This window comes from Lemur catta, chromosome 17 (genome assembly GCF_020740605.2).
Source record: "Lemur catta isolate mLemCat1 chromosome 17, mLemCat1.pri, whole genome shotgun sequence".
Lineage (NCBI taxonomy): Eukaryota > Metazoa > Chordata > Mammalia > Primates > Lemuridae > Lemur > Lemur catta.
Genome location: NC_059144.1, coordinates 3,368,461 through 3,383,378, shown reverse-complemented (window position 1 = coordinate 3,383,378; position 14,918 = coordinate 3,368,461). Strand labels below are relative to the sequence as shown.

The window sequence follows — 14,918 nt, the reverse complement described above, 5'->3', positions numbered from 1 at the left end:
TCAGGTAGCTAACTCTCCGCAATCCTTATGCCTGTTACTACTACTACTCTCTTACTGGGTTGGCTGGCACTCAGGTAGGATATAAAGAAATAATTATCAATGGGGCATCCTTTGTCTTATACTTGATTATACAGGAAACGTTTCTACACTTCCCCCATTAAGATATATTCTCTGCAGGTCTTCTGTACACAATCTTTACTGATTAAGAACATTTCCTTCCACTCAAAGTTTGGTAAGATCATGGATATAGCTCAGTCATCTAGAAGTAGAATTACTAGACATAACCATATATGTGGTTTTCTTCCAGCAGCAGTTCACATCTGAATCCTTACTATGCAAGTGCTATACATGTATTTTCATTTCATTGTAATGACCCTATATGAGGTAGACACTGTTATTATTCTCTTTTTTACAGATGATGAAACTGAAACTAAAAGAAAATTAATTTCCCCAATCAAACAGCAAGAAAGAGGAAGAGCTAGAATTTGAAAGCAGGCTACCCTAACTCCTGGGCCAAGCTCTTCAACACTTGCTACAGATCATCTGACAGTGACTCACAGGACCTTTCTGGCCCCAGAAGGGATGCCTTTAGCAGAAATGGTTCTACATCTAACTTTGCCTTTCCAGGATTTACATTCTACTCCAATTTGACCAGGGATTCCTTCAAAAGTCCTTCAAATCATCCAAGCAGGACAAATTCAACAGGGTGAAAAAAACAGGATGAAATGAGCTGAGAATTTTAAATTCACATGAAATAGGACTTTAATGCCACTGATAAATATTTGAAAATATGCACATAGATGGCTAAACAAAGCCAAGGAAGTCTCAATCACACCAAGAAAAATACCAGGTTGAAATAGATAAAACGTGAAATAACATGTTTAAGGAAACAAGCATGCTTAATCTGGGAAAGAAAAGGTTAATGTGCACTATAACTGTTCATATATAGACATACACACATCACATATATAGATACACAGTGGGGGGAGGGGTGGGAAAACCACAGAGAAAGAACAGAATTACCCTGTATTTCTCCAAAAGGTGAACTAATGCGTCAAATTAAATCAATCCAAAAAAACTTCGAAGAAAAATATTGTCCATATCTGGCAGACACTGTGATGTATGACCCAAACTGCTCACTGAAAGACATGTAGCCCCAGCTACTGGGAATGCCCAGTCAGTCCCTTCAGGGATTGCCTCAGCTGCAGCGACATGCCCCACCCAACATCTTGCCCTTTGCCAGGATGACCACATCCTGACTGACTGATGAGAGTATACAGGCCTGGCCATCTAGAACAAAGGAGGGCTACTCCAATGGGGTCAGCCAAGGCTCTGCTATAATTGGGCCTTCGAGGCAGCTCAACTTCTCCCTCCCCCAAGTCTGGACCTCAAGGGCATCAACATTCTGCATGCTCAACTGTCCGTATCTGCTTCCCAAAGAAGTAGACCTCCCAGAGAACCCACCCCTTCTGACATCTATAAAGGAACTGACTGCCCCATCAGACTTAAATAGAAGCAATCAGCACTTGGTGTGTGTTTTACTATGTTCAAGTGGGGGACACAAACTTAATCTGGAGGTAACGACATGTTCACAAGTAACTTTAAAGCTAACACAATGCAATTTCAGCACATGCACAAAATGATCATTCTCAAAGGCCTTGACTCTTTCACAATGCAAATAAATCAGAATCCAGTTTCCACTCTACAGAAACCCTACATTCTATGTCTAAGAACATGCTAATCAAAGTCCTGGGCACTGTAGCCACCCAGAGTTGTGGCACCTTTTGATTCTCTTACAACCACTATCTACTTTCAATGCACTTCTATTCAGAGAATACTGTAAGTCCTTCAAAATGTCTAGAACTGCAACTCTCCAAAGAGTATGGCAGCCCACCAGTGGCTATGTAAATTTAAATTAACTAAAATTAAATTTAATTTAAAATTCAGTTCTTCAATGGCACTAGCTACATTTCAAGTATTAATAGCCCCACATGGCCAGTGGATCCAGAATAGAGCAGATAGTGAACATCTCCATTATCACAGAAAGTTCTACTGAACTTACACAGCATGTCTGTAACGGCAAGATTTGGGAGACTGGTGACAATTCCACATCGTGGTTCAACAGCCAGCTGCTGAATTTAATTCTCTGTAAACTAGGAAAAATACAGATTATCCTATGACCAAATTATCAAGAACTCTGTTTATGTTTGTTCTACCACACTCCACATAAAAGCAGTAGGTAAAGGGTTGCTTCACTAAACAAACCCTCGTGAGCCTGCCTGCCCTTCCTACTGGCTCTTGCCATTATCCCCTAGCTTAACCTTTTAGACGGCTTAAGCGCCAACCTGGCTCTGCATCTTCCATAAGTGACTAAAAACTGCCCCAAATTTCCCTAAATATTTCCTCCTGTTCTGCTTAATTCATTTAAAGACTCCAAACAAGTATAATAAGCAAGGCCTTTTCCTCCAAATTTTGAAATATAAAATCAGATCACATCAACAGAGAAATAGAGCACACGTAAAATGAAAGCCAAACAGCTAAATCTCAAAGCAAAAACCAGACATGTGAAAAAAAGAATTCTTAGTCTCTGCAAGAATCTTTCTAACAGTTTTATCGTCTTAGGCTGTGCCATCCACCATTCTGGCTTGAGGCCAAATGGATATTTTCTAGCAGACATGGATTTTTCGTTATTTTTGTTCTACCCCAACTCCTCTGACAGACCTAGCTCTGATGAAAAGAGATGAGTTTGGGGAAACGAGTCACAGCTAATGTGTATAGTTTATCCCCAACTTTAGCACCTGTTGTAGATTGAATTGTGTCCCCCCAAAAAGATAGGGTCTAATCTTAACTCCATTACCTGTGAACATAACCTTACTTGAGAATAGCCTCTGTGCAGATGTATTCAAGGTAAGATGAGGTCATACTGGATTAGAGCCCATCTAATTGGATTAGGAACCCTTAAATGTGCAAGATTTTTTTGAAAATGGAAGAATGAAATGCAGACGGGAAGAAAGTATTGTGTCTAAAGGGATAAAATATCTGCCTGACACTGTATGGATATAGCTACCAACATATTAAAAAGAAGCCCATGAACTGCATCAGGAAGGCTCTCAGACTGACTGTTGTGAGTAAATGTCCCAAAATCTGTTCCTCAACGCTGAGATGATCAGAACAGAAGGCAGATGGGGATGCCTAAGGATGCTGACTTAAGTAACCAAGTAACCAATATGTAAACCAGAAGACCAAGAGAGGAAAACGCTCTCCCCTCATGATAGCTACATCTACTTGAGGGGCCCAACTGAACATTCAAAGGTACCCTAAGAGCTCAGAATTAGCAAAAGGAAGGTAAGATATTCTTATGATCGTTTTACCAAGTGAAGACTGCAAGATCAAAGAAAGCCCCATGACCAAAGCTTTAAGGGTCATAAGAGTCACCTTCCTACATTAACTATATCAAATCTTATAAATATCTGCTTTCTTTTCTACTACCATGATTGATTCCTCAGGCTACATTACAACCTTCTTTGAACAGATTGCATGAGACTCACTTAAAAACAAACAAACAAAATAACAGTATAGGGAAATATCCCAATCCTACAGACCATTTCCAAGACTCTTTCACTTCTATAAATAACCAATCCCATATATTACATATTAGGCCTAGTTTCTCTGTGATACTTCCTTTCACCCAAGTTCTAGAGAAATTTTAGTGAAGCTCACTTAGGCACAGACTACACCTATCATCATTCTCTCCCCGACCTGCAGCCATGCCCTCTCTAGCTCTGCTGGCTGCTCCTCCTCTCCCCAGCTCTCTAGACTGTCCTTGGACTTCTCTATCCACATTCACTTCCTCCACTAGGGCCTCCAAGAGCAAAATAATTTGAGCCATACATACATAATTTAAAATTTTCTAGTAACCATATTAAAAAAGAACAGGTGAAATTAATTTTAATATATTTGATTTAACCCAATATATCCAAAATAATATCACTCCAAATATAATCAAAGTAAAAGATTATTAAAGAGATAGTTTACATTTTCTTTTTTCATACTAAGTCTTTAAAATCTGGTATCTATTTGACATAGCACATTTCAATTCAGATTAGCCACATGTCAAAACTCAAAAGCCACATGTGGCTTGTGGCTGGCTCACAGCACAACCCTAGCTGACCTCCCCTGGTCCCATGATTCTAAACACAATCTAGATAGTGATTGCTCCAAATTTTCTCTCTACCTTGCTTCTCTCCCCTGAATTCCAGAATTTTAACGCCACCAAGCTACTAGACAGTTAGGTGTGCCTAACTAGCATCTCAAACTTAAAACATGTCTATAACTCTGCATCCTCACCACCTTCACCTTTGCCATGACCTTCCCAATGTCAGTCAAGGGCAACTCCAGGCTTTCATCACTCCTCTCATCCCACATCTAATCCTTCAGCAAACTTAGTTCTACCTTCTTAATGCACCCAGAATCGGGGTCTTTCACTTGCTCCTCCTTTCCTGAAATGCTCTGCTCTTCAGACATCCCCACCATCTTTCGCCCTTACTCTTTCAGATCTCTCTGCTCAACTGTCATCTTAGCAGCCTTTCAACATTCACTCTATACAACACAACATTCTATCTCCTGCTATTTTTCCCCTGAACACTGATTTTCCCTTGACCTATGTAACTACTTATTTGTATTATCAGTCTTTCCCCCAACCCCCACCAGGACAGAACAGCACCATGTGCAGCAGCCACAAGGGTGCCCTGCTCAGATCACCCTTTGAGAGAAGCTGCTGCAGAAAGCCAAGCTGACAGCCTCTCATTGCTGCACATTCAGAGCCACCATAGCACTGACACCAAGCCAGGCTTCCCTGAGCCAATGGCTGAATGAGAAGAGGACACCAGACCCAGGCTCCTGTCTGATGCAGGGTCCACAACTCTGGCATGGGGGCTCCCTATCAGCTTGGTCAAGATTTTGTCAAAACCATACTGTGATATGTGGCAGCTCCTACCCAACCCTTCCTTCCCTCTCTCCTTTCACAGCAATCAGACCAAAGTAGAAGTTGGAAGGCTCTTCCTACATACTCCTGCTCCACCTGCTTTTCCTTCCCAGGCTAGTCCCTCAATAAATCTCTTGCATATCTAAATCCATCTTGGCATCTGTGCCTAGCACACTTTAGGCAGTCAAAATTATTATTATTATTTTTAGGCTGGTCAAGTGAAGTCAACAATTATTTTGTGAATGAATAAATCCCTAGGTAGAGCAGGGCAGTGGAAAGAACATGAACTTTAAGTCATAAGGATGGAAGTCAGGGCTCCTGCTCTGCCACATATTACCTGTGACTTTAGGGAGGTCTTTTGAGACCTCTGAGTTGTGACTTCCTCATTTGTAAAATGACAATAATACCAACTCTCTCAAAGAGTTGTTAGGAGGCTTAAATAAAATGGTTTATTTTGATGATGCCTGGTAGGTTGGAACTGTTAATCAGTGTTAGCTCATTCTCCCCTTACCCATTTTCTGTAGCTACTTCTAAGAATCCTTCACCCTTCCACTTCATCAATTCTGACCACTTTTTAATTAAATAAAGCACCAAATAATCCTAGTGAATCTCTTGTTCAATTAACCCTGATTGATGAATAAACTTCGTTTTCACTCCTGACTTACCTGAGCTTAGGGTTTGTTTTACCTCACTTTAGAAAGTGAAATCTCATCAGAGATAGACATCTTAAACACTCTGAAACTTAAGGTGTTTCCCTAAAGCTTCAAGTTAAGCATACTTTTTCAAAAACAAACAATACTTAAACCTAAAACTGCACTTGAGTACCAACTTATTATGGCTAAGTTTTTTTAAAGCCTTTTTATTTCCTAAATTTTAAAATCTGTAGCATTCTTGATCCATTATGGAGTTTTTCAAGAAAATACACACTGAATTTGCATGAATTTCAAATAAATTTTTTTTTCAAAGATTCAAGCATGGTAAATGATGCATCATTTATACATACATTCTATAAAGTCCCCAAGCTAAACTAAATTATTAGTGGTAGTCACTCAAAGGGAACAAGATTAGGAGGTGAGAGGATGAGGTGTTCTTACTTTATATGGGTTGGGGTTTGGTTTTTGTTTGTTTGTTTTTGTTTTTTGAGACAGGGTCTCACTCTGTAACCCAGACTAGAGTACAGGTGGCGCAATCACAGCTCACTACAACCGCCAACTCCCCAGCTCAAGCGATCTTGCTGGCTCAGCCTCCCAAGCAACTAGAGCTACAGGCTCATGACACCATCACACCTGGCTAATTTTTAAAATTTTTCGTAGAGATGGGGTATCACTATGTTGCCCAGGCTGGTCTCTTACTCCTGGCCTTGAGAGACCCTCCCTTCTTGGCTTCCCACAGTGCTGGGATTACAGGTGTGAGCCACTGTGCCTGGCCTGGTTTTCAGTAAAGTCTTTGCAGAACTGGCTACTTAATTTGTGGAGCCCAGGGCAGAATGATAATGTGGGCTCCTAGTTCAAAAATGATTAATATCAAAAAAATAAAAAATAAAAAAATGATTAATATCAAGGCTGCAACAGCTGATCATTGAATCAAGCAAGGGACCCTGGTGACTGTACAGGTTGCAGCCTCATGAACCCAATATTGAGTTTTTATTAATCTAATATTCAATGTGCAATACAAAGAACTTGTGCTTCCTTAATAGTATGAAATTACTTCACAGGACTACGTCAGAAGAAAATATCCAGCTTAATAATCTCTACAACTATTAAAACTAATAGAGCAATCATGAAGATTTTTAACATGATAAATGATAATTCAGAGAAGTGAAACACCTGTTGGTCGATTTTTTCTTTAAGGCTGCTGGGAGTAAGGAGGTTATTCATGAAAGTTCGCCAAGGCTTATGTACAAGAATGTTCACTGTGGCACTGTGTTACAATAACAAAAACATGGAAACTCATCCCATCAACTAGTTAAATAAATTCTGGCACATTCACAGAAAGATTAGGCACGTTACAAAAGAACACAGTGAAGATCTGTACATGAAGATCTGTATGTCTGAAATGGAAAGCACTCCAAGATACAAAGTTTAGTGCTTAAACCACAAGAACACTCTCTACCATGATTTCAATTTTTTAAACATAAAGGCATAACTTTTTTTCTATGATACCCAAGAAATTTATCAGTGGTTTTCAAGGGAAGATGAATTCAGGATGGGTAAGGGGATAAAGGAGACTTGCTTTTCATCTTACAATTTACTGTATTTTTAGATTTACATGTTTAAAAATAGGCTTTATAACAGCTACTTATACTCAAAACAATGTTTTAGCAAACCATACAAAACATACTTTAACAGATTTAACTTAAACTTTAAAGTTTATAAAAACAGGAAACTCCTTCAGATGGTACTAGCAAAAGATTATTAGCAAAAATACAATCAATACTCAATTATCTATTGTGGTAACCAAAGAAAGCAGTGGCAAGTAACAACCAAAAAAAAAGGATCAGAAATGTATCTGAACTTTCTTTCCATTAACATCTGCAGGGAAAATGCTAACAAGGAGCAAAATGCTAATCAGACACCTTTAAAAAGGCTTGTAACTGTTTCCGCCCCCACCCCCGCCCCCCACAAAAAATAGAAAAATCAGCTGGGCGTGGTGGCCTGTGCCTTTAGTCCCAGCTGCTTGGGAGGCTGAAGCAGGAGGATCGCTCCAGCCCAAGAGTCTGAGGCTGCAGTGAGCTATTATTATTATTATGATGCCACTGTACTCTAGCCAGGGTGACAGAGTGAGACACTGTCTCAAAAAATGGCTAGTAACTGAAGAAAAAAAGCAAAGGGCTTGAATAAATCTCCAAACTGGGCAAACAATTTTGAAATGTAGTTATGTACTGACTATTAAGATTCCAGAGGTACTTTGGAAAATGTAATTGAGCTAGAAATAAACTCCTGGCTGAAAGGGAAAATAAATCCCTACTCTTTCAAAAGCTGCCCCCCTCCACACACACACAATAATTGAAGTAACACAACCATATTACAAAAAACAAACAAACAATAAAACCACCATCCTGGAAAAATGCACTGAGGCATATTTCTCTACACTTATTTATCCCCATGTATTTTTCCTCCCAGTTGATTGATTCATTTTATTTAAATATTTACTGAGTGATACATCCCCACCAGGCATCATAAAGACTACAGTGTCTAATCTCTCTTACAGTCACTAGACAGAACTACACACCCACACACCCCAACACATTCTTAAGCATTTTTTTTGCAATTTTTAATTTTCATGCCCAAATCTCTGGGGCAAGTTTTAAGACATTTATTAGGAATATATAGCTTTCCAATGATTTAAAAAACTCAATTATAAATATAGTCAATACAAGTTAAACAGCCATCAATACGTTCTATTACTGCAGGTAGGGCATTCCATGTTATTTTAGAACCAATAGATGTCACTTTTTAAAGCTCCTGGATACAATTTGTCCCGATTGGGGATTTATTCAATCAGTAATGCATATATATACTTAAATACAGTAACTAAATATTTAATTAGAAGTTTCAAAATTATAGCTGGTTTTCCTCACCTATCTGCTCCCTATCCAACCTGAGGCAAGACTGCTGATAAGACAGAGGAAGATATAGAGAGGTATGGAGAAAGCTTAGCAACAGGGAAGTTTTGGGGAAGCTGTCATAAAAGAAAATTTCAACAGACATTCTAAATACTAAATAAGGGGAGTCTACTGCTTAATGAGTAATTACAAGATGTAAGATTAAAGTGAAAACATTTGCTTTACTGAAAAATAATGTACTGTATAGTGTAAAATTTGACAATTTCAATTTTCCACTGACTTTCTAAAGCCCCATGCAAAACACCTGTTCGTTTACAGATAGGTCTGCTTGTCTTCAGAATAATTTAGGATCACTGTCATGAATCTGATAATGCAAAAGCCCTCTCCAATTTATTCCCAAAACTAATGAAAGAACATAGGTACAGTTGGAGACGAGATCATTTTTTTCTTTACACACATGTCACAGATAAATCTGTGGATTCTGTCATCATAAACCAGTATATACAATCAACCAACTACCCAACCACTACTGTTCTCTATACCTACCTCAACGAATAGCTAAAAGCTGCCACTTACTGAGCACTTACTATATGCTGGGCCCCGTTCTGAGTGAGTCACGTGGATTCACAAAGTTCTTATATAAAGCTCTTCCAACCCTACTCCACTTCTGCTGAAATCAGAGATTGTAAAGTAATTCTGAGTTAATTCAAACATTTAGCAAATGAGTACTATGTAAAAGCCTATACTGCACACCAGAGGGAATCAGTAATGCATAAGATTTTCCTCTGTTCTCTCAAGGAGATTATAACTCAGGCAAGACCTCCATGTAAACAAACTAAAAAGTCATAAGCAAAAAAATGAATAAATGAGCAGAGATATCAGGCAAGCACTGTGCTTAAGAAAAACGGTGAGGAGGTAATTGTAAATATCAGGTTACAGAAGTAGAAGTAGCAGCATTTAAGCCAAGTATTCAAGATTTTGATAGGAAGAGAAAGGTGGAAAGGCTACTTAAGAGCAAAGGAATCAGACAATCATGGAAGCAGACAGAGGTCTCGTGTTCAAATATAAGGTGACAAGAAGAGATGCAGTAAAAGGTGAAGCTAAAAGTCATGAGGCCAGATGGCAAAGATCTTAGTGATTTCCTAACACTTTAACACTAATTCTCAACCGGGGAAGCAGGGTGGTGGTGCCTCCAAGGTGAAAATCTTTGTAGGAGTAAGCCTACAGCCTTACCAACATAATATGTCATATCATTCAGATGTGACAGAATGGGGAGAAATGCTGAGAACCTCTGGTGTATACTTGGGGTAAGGGGAATGATATAATGTGATTTACATATTAAATAATTCTGGCAACAGAACAAAGGAAGACCAGAGAGACCACAGAAAGGGAGGCTAGTTGGAGGACTAGTGTAACAATCTTCATAAGGAATGATAAGAGCCTCTGGGAGGGCAAGGGCAGAAGAAATACGGGAGAAGGGTGAAGAAAAAAACTGATGGAAAATACTCATGGAGGCAGACCTGGTAAAAATCTAGCCAAAAAGGCTGGCTCTAAAGGTTCCAGGCTGGGTAAATATCCTGTAAAGCAAGACATCTTATTACCTTGTATCTGTACAAAGATATGCTGCACACAAAGTATAGCGACTTTAAGTGTACTACAAAGCAAAAACAGCAACTGTTCTCATTTCACAAAGACTGAAGTCCAAGAGAGATTTAACAAACTTGCCCATGGTGATCCTGGGGGTAAGACATGGGCCAAGAAGCAAACCTGAGCCTTTCAAATCCAGTTTTAATGTTCTTTTAATAAGCCCTGCAAAAAGCAATTACTTTTTATGAATATAATAAATTTCCAAAAAAAGAAAAAAAAAAGTTAATAGGCACGGTCTCACTATGTTGCCCAGGCCAGAGTGCAGTGGCTACTCACAGGCACAATCAGCACATTACAGCCTCAAACTGGGCTCAAGTGATCCTCCTGCCTCAGTCACCCAAGAAGCTAGTACCATGGGCACACGCCCAAAAAGGATAAGTTTTAAAGAAAAAGCATGTAATCTGTTGGGAGTGAAATTATATTTCAAATGTAAGGAATATTTTTAAACTTGTGCTCTGGTTCCGTCTACCCAAGAAATGGGGCAATGATTCACAGTCAGCAGTGCAGATGCTGTGTCCATTTCCTTGGACCCTGAAACTTCAGATACAGATGGGAAAGGTGATAGATTTCACTTTATATAAAATATCACCTGTTAGGTGATTATGTGAAAGGCCAAAAATAACTATAAAGAAATATTCTAAATAGTAACTATCTTCAACATAGTAAAATTGCATTTTAATGTTCTGGTTGGTACTGGTGTTTGTTATAAAAATACCTTAAAATACTAATATAACCTTTAAGGTAGATTACAGATTTTGACTTTATTTAGCAAACATTTGAGCATTTTCATGGTTTAAACCACTGAGCAAGGTGCTGCAGGTAAACGATGACATGCTCACCACAGCAAGGGTTTAACGTAAACGACTTAAAATACAGCACAATATAGAGAATAAAGGAAGTAAAAACAGAGGATGATGACTGCAGAAAGGAATACTTCATTTTGACAGGACTTTTAAAAAGTCCAGAGAGGACATGACATCTGATACGAACTTTTAAAAACCGGAGGGGTGGGAGTGAGAGAGGGCATTCCAATCAGAGTAAAGAATATAAGCAAAGACCAACTGAAATAGCTTGGCATGTTCAGAGAATCAAGAGTAGTCTTGTTTAGATGGACAGTGCAGCAAGGGGACAAAAAAGACAAGATAAAGTACAGAGAAGAGTGGGGGCCAGACTGTGAGGGGCCTTCAACGTGATGCCGGTGTGTCTGAATTCTAAGCTCCAAACCACAGGTACTCTTAGAGGCTCGCTGAGCCACAGGCTAGCAAGATCTGATTTGTGTTTAGGAGAGATGACTCTGGTAGCCAGGAAAGCACAGATAGGAAAGGGAAGAGGCTGAAAACAAAGCTAAAAGCTTTAAGCCAAGCAAAGGAATCTGCGGTTTTAACAATAACAACACTAATCTAGTATTTTACAAGGGTTTCAGTAATGACGAAATTATTTCACATCTTGCCCCACTTGAGACATCCAGTGAGACAGGTGTCACCACTCTTCGCATTTTACAGATGAGGAAACTTAGAGGCCACTGAGCACTCCAAGTCAATGCTACCAAAACAGGAACAAAGCCCAGGCTCAGTACTTTTCCACACAATAGGAAATAAAATTAGCCAGGTGTGATGGCTCATTCCTGTAGTCCCAGCACTGTGGGAGGCCAAGGCAGGAGGATCACCTGAGGCTAGGAGTTCAAGATTAGCCTGGGCAACACAGGAGACCGGACTCTACAAAAAATAAAAATAAAAATAAAAATCGTAGCTGGGTGTGATGGCACACAACTATAGTCCCAGCTACTTAGGAGGCTGAGGCAGAAGGATCCCTTGAGCCCAGAAGTTACAAGCTGCAGTGAGCTATGATCATGCCACTGCACTCCAGCCTGGGTGACAGAGCAGCACTGTCTCAAAAAAAAAAACAAAAATACAGAAAAAAACACATACACGAAAAACACAATCCTATTGCTTTTTAAGAGTGCTACTGTAAAACAAAGCACACAGTGAGCTGTATTACCATTAGAGAAGTGCTAAAAATGCATTTGATTTTCTTAAATGTCTGCAACTTGTTAACAAATAAGCTAATTATTCTTAAAATAGTTAATTTGCCATATGTTAACACCATGTTAAAGATCTATACTTTTTCTTTAAAACAATCAAAACACCTGTACTTCTAATTTCACTTCCTATGGAACTAAATATTTAAAATATTCTTCCCTCCCTTTGATGTTTCAGTGCTCAAACTGGCATTCCATTGATCAAACAGGCTTACATAAAAACCATTATACCCAAAACTGGAGTAGTTTTTGGAAGTATTAAAAATGCAATTATTTAGCAAGTATAGCAATTGAATCTAGGATATAAAATGTATTAATTGCAAGGAGCTTCTATAGGTATGCAAAAGCACAATTTCAGTAATAGTTTTTTCTTTCTTTCTTTATGGAGACTGGGTCTCACTGTGTCAGCAGGGGCTAGATAGAGTACAGTGGCAAGATCATAGCTCACTGCAACCTCAAACGGACTGGGCTCAAAGGATCCTCCTGCCTGAGCCTCCCAAGTAGCCTGGACTACAAGCAATCAATTGATTGTTCAGGCTGGTCCGGAACTCCCGGCCTCAGGGATACTTCCGCCTCGGCCTCCCAAAGAGCTAGGATTATAGCCTTGAGCCATCCATCCAGGCCAGAAATAGTTTTTGTCACAAAGACAGACAAAGATTCTGAGACCTATTTAAGAATGGTTCAATCCAAATAACTGACAGAAGAATATTTGACTTTCACGATGCAGAGTGATAGATTCCCTCCCCTTTAAAGTCTATTAAATGGTCAAAGTGTTCTGGAATGGTCTTATATTGCATTAGAGAAATCTAGCTTGGGGATTTCACTGTATACATAGTTTTATCTACAACATCACCTATTATCAAAACTGCTTGTCCCTAACTCCCTTACGAACTTTCTACCACCTTTTAAATAAGCAAATCCAGAAATGTAAAACCCATTCTTAGGAACGTGAAAGATGAGTCAAAGTATCAACCAACCCAGATAATTATTACCAAGAATCACATTTATATAAATTATTCCAAATAATCGCATGCAGCTTCCCCACTTAATCCCCCTGCTATACTTTTACTGGGTCTTTATAGCTAGGCTACAGAAAACAAAAACTGAAAGGTGGCAAAAAAAGAAATCAAAACTGAGTTCTGCCATGATTTGGGGGTCCGCCTCCAAGAGCCCTGCAGGCCCTGTCCTCTGCGCACCACACGCCGCGAGCTCAATCCTGGGGCAACAGGAAGCATTTCAAACACCAACTCTCGCCTCTCTGGCGGGAAGCAGCGGAGAGCTCGAGAAAAGCCGGCTGGAGACGCGTGTTTTGTAAGCGAGCGGGAGAGGGCCAGGCCCGCGGCACGAGCAGCGCACGCCGTGACTTTGCCGGCCTGCCGCTCCGGCCTCCGGCGTAACCTTCGCGAACCTTGCGCCGAGCCGGCCCCGCCCGCCCCGCGCCATAGGCCGGCGCGCCCGTCACTCAGCCGGCGGCGGGGCCCCGCCCGCCCGCAGGCCCTCCTACCCCGCCCCGCGGTTTTCCCTTCCCCGGGCCCCAAAAGGACAATGCTGGAGGGGAGGAGGACAGAAGGGACGCGAGCGGCCGGATCAACCCGCCGGCCGGGTCCCGCTGCCGGGGACGTCGGGCGCCTCCCGCCCGCGCCCGCTTTCAGGGCTCCGCGCCCCCGCCCCACGTCCAAGCACCCCGCCTCGCCGCCCCCCAAACGAGCCGCCCCCGACGCAACGACACCGGCCCGGACGGGAGGCCGCCCCATTGTGCGGACTCATCGTCCACCGCCCCGGCTCACGGCCCCAAGCCGGAGTCCCAGGGCGGGAGCTCGGACTGGGGTCCCGGGGCCGAGGGCCAGCCCGGGGTCCTCGCGGAGCCCCGCGGCCGGGCGGCGGCGGCCCGGCCTCCCTCAGGCCGGCCCTGGAACCCCTCGGCGGCGACCAGCCGGCCTGCCCGCGCCCGCGCCCGCGCCCACCAAGCCCCCGCGCCCTCCCCGACGCCCGCCCGCGGTACCTGCCGAGGCTGCCGGGCGGCGCGGCGGCCGGCGGGGGCGCCTCTCCTCGCTGCGAGGGGCTGCGGGCGGCTGCCGAGCGCCGGGTGGCCGGGCCTGCGCCTTACGTAAAGCGGCGGCGGCCCCAGCGCCACTCGGCGGAGGGCGGGAGGCGGCGCGCCGGGAGCCGCTCCGCTCCGTTACCCGGCAACTGGCCTCAGCGCCCCGCCAACCAGGGAGGCGCTCCATATCCTTCCGCCCAGGCGCCGGGATTACATCAGCGCCGGCCGAGCCCGCCCCTGCCCCGCCCCTCCGGCTTGGCCGCGGGCGCGCTGGCGGCGGGTGGGCTGAGGCCATCCGGGACTGGGGCTGGCTGGGGCTGGGGGTCGCCCCCACCCTGCAGCCAGGTGGGGGTGGTGGAAGCTGCTGGAGGAGCGAGGGCTGGAAGCGGGAGCCCACTTTGTGTGCGGGGCGTCGGAGAGGAGACGCCCCCTGCGCAGGGCTGCGTGGGGTTGCCCTGGGCGAAAGCCCCCAAGCTCCGCCGCTGACCGCGCCCCAGGCCCGACCCCGGCCTGCGCCCGGGAAGTGGGGTCGGCGTGCATGGCCCCTCCCGCGCCCCGGTGCGGCCCCCGCTTTGCTAGGCACGCGCTGCACCTGTCCGCGCCCCCTCCGCGCCACGGCCTGGGATGGCTGGAGTGGGCGGTT

General features: G+C 43.0%; 1 protein-coding gene across 4 annotated transcripts in view; it reads right to left on the bottom strand.

The window, feature by feature from the left end:
• KIAA0232 (KIAA0232 ortholog) overlaps window positions 1-14,430 on the bottom strand; it is an 87,495-nt gene extending 73,065 nt beyond the window's left edge. For all 4 annotated transcript variants that reach the window (XM_045529068.1, XM_045529069.1, XM_045529071.1 and 1 more), the window contains exon 1: window positions 14,237-14,430. The gene's annotated coding sequence lies outside the window, so the exon portion shown is untranslated. The remainder of the gene's footprint in view (window positions 1-14,236) is intronic.
• Between the last annotated feature and the right edge of the window lie 488 nt (window positions 14,431-14,918).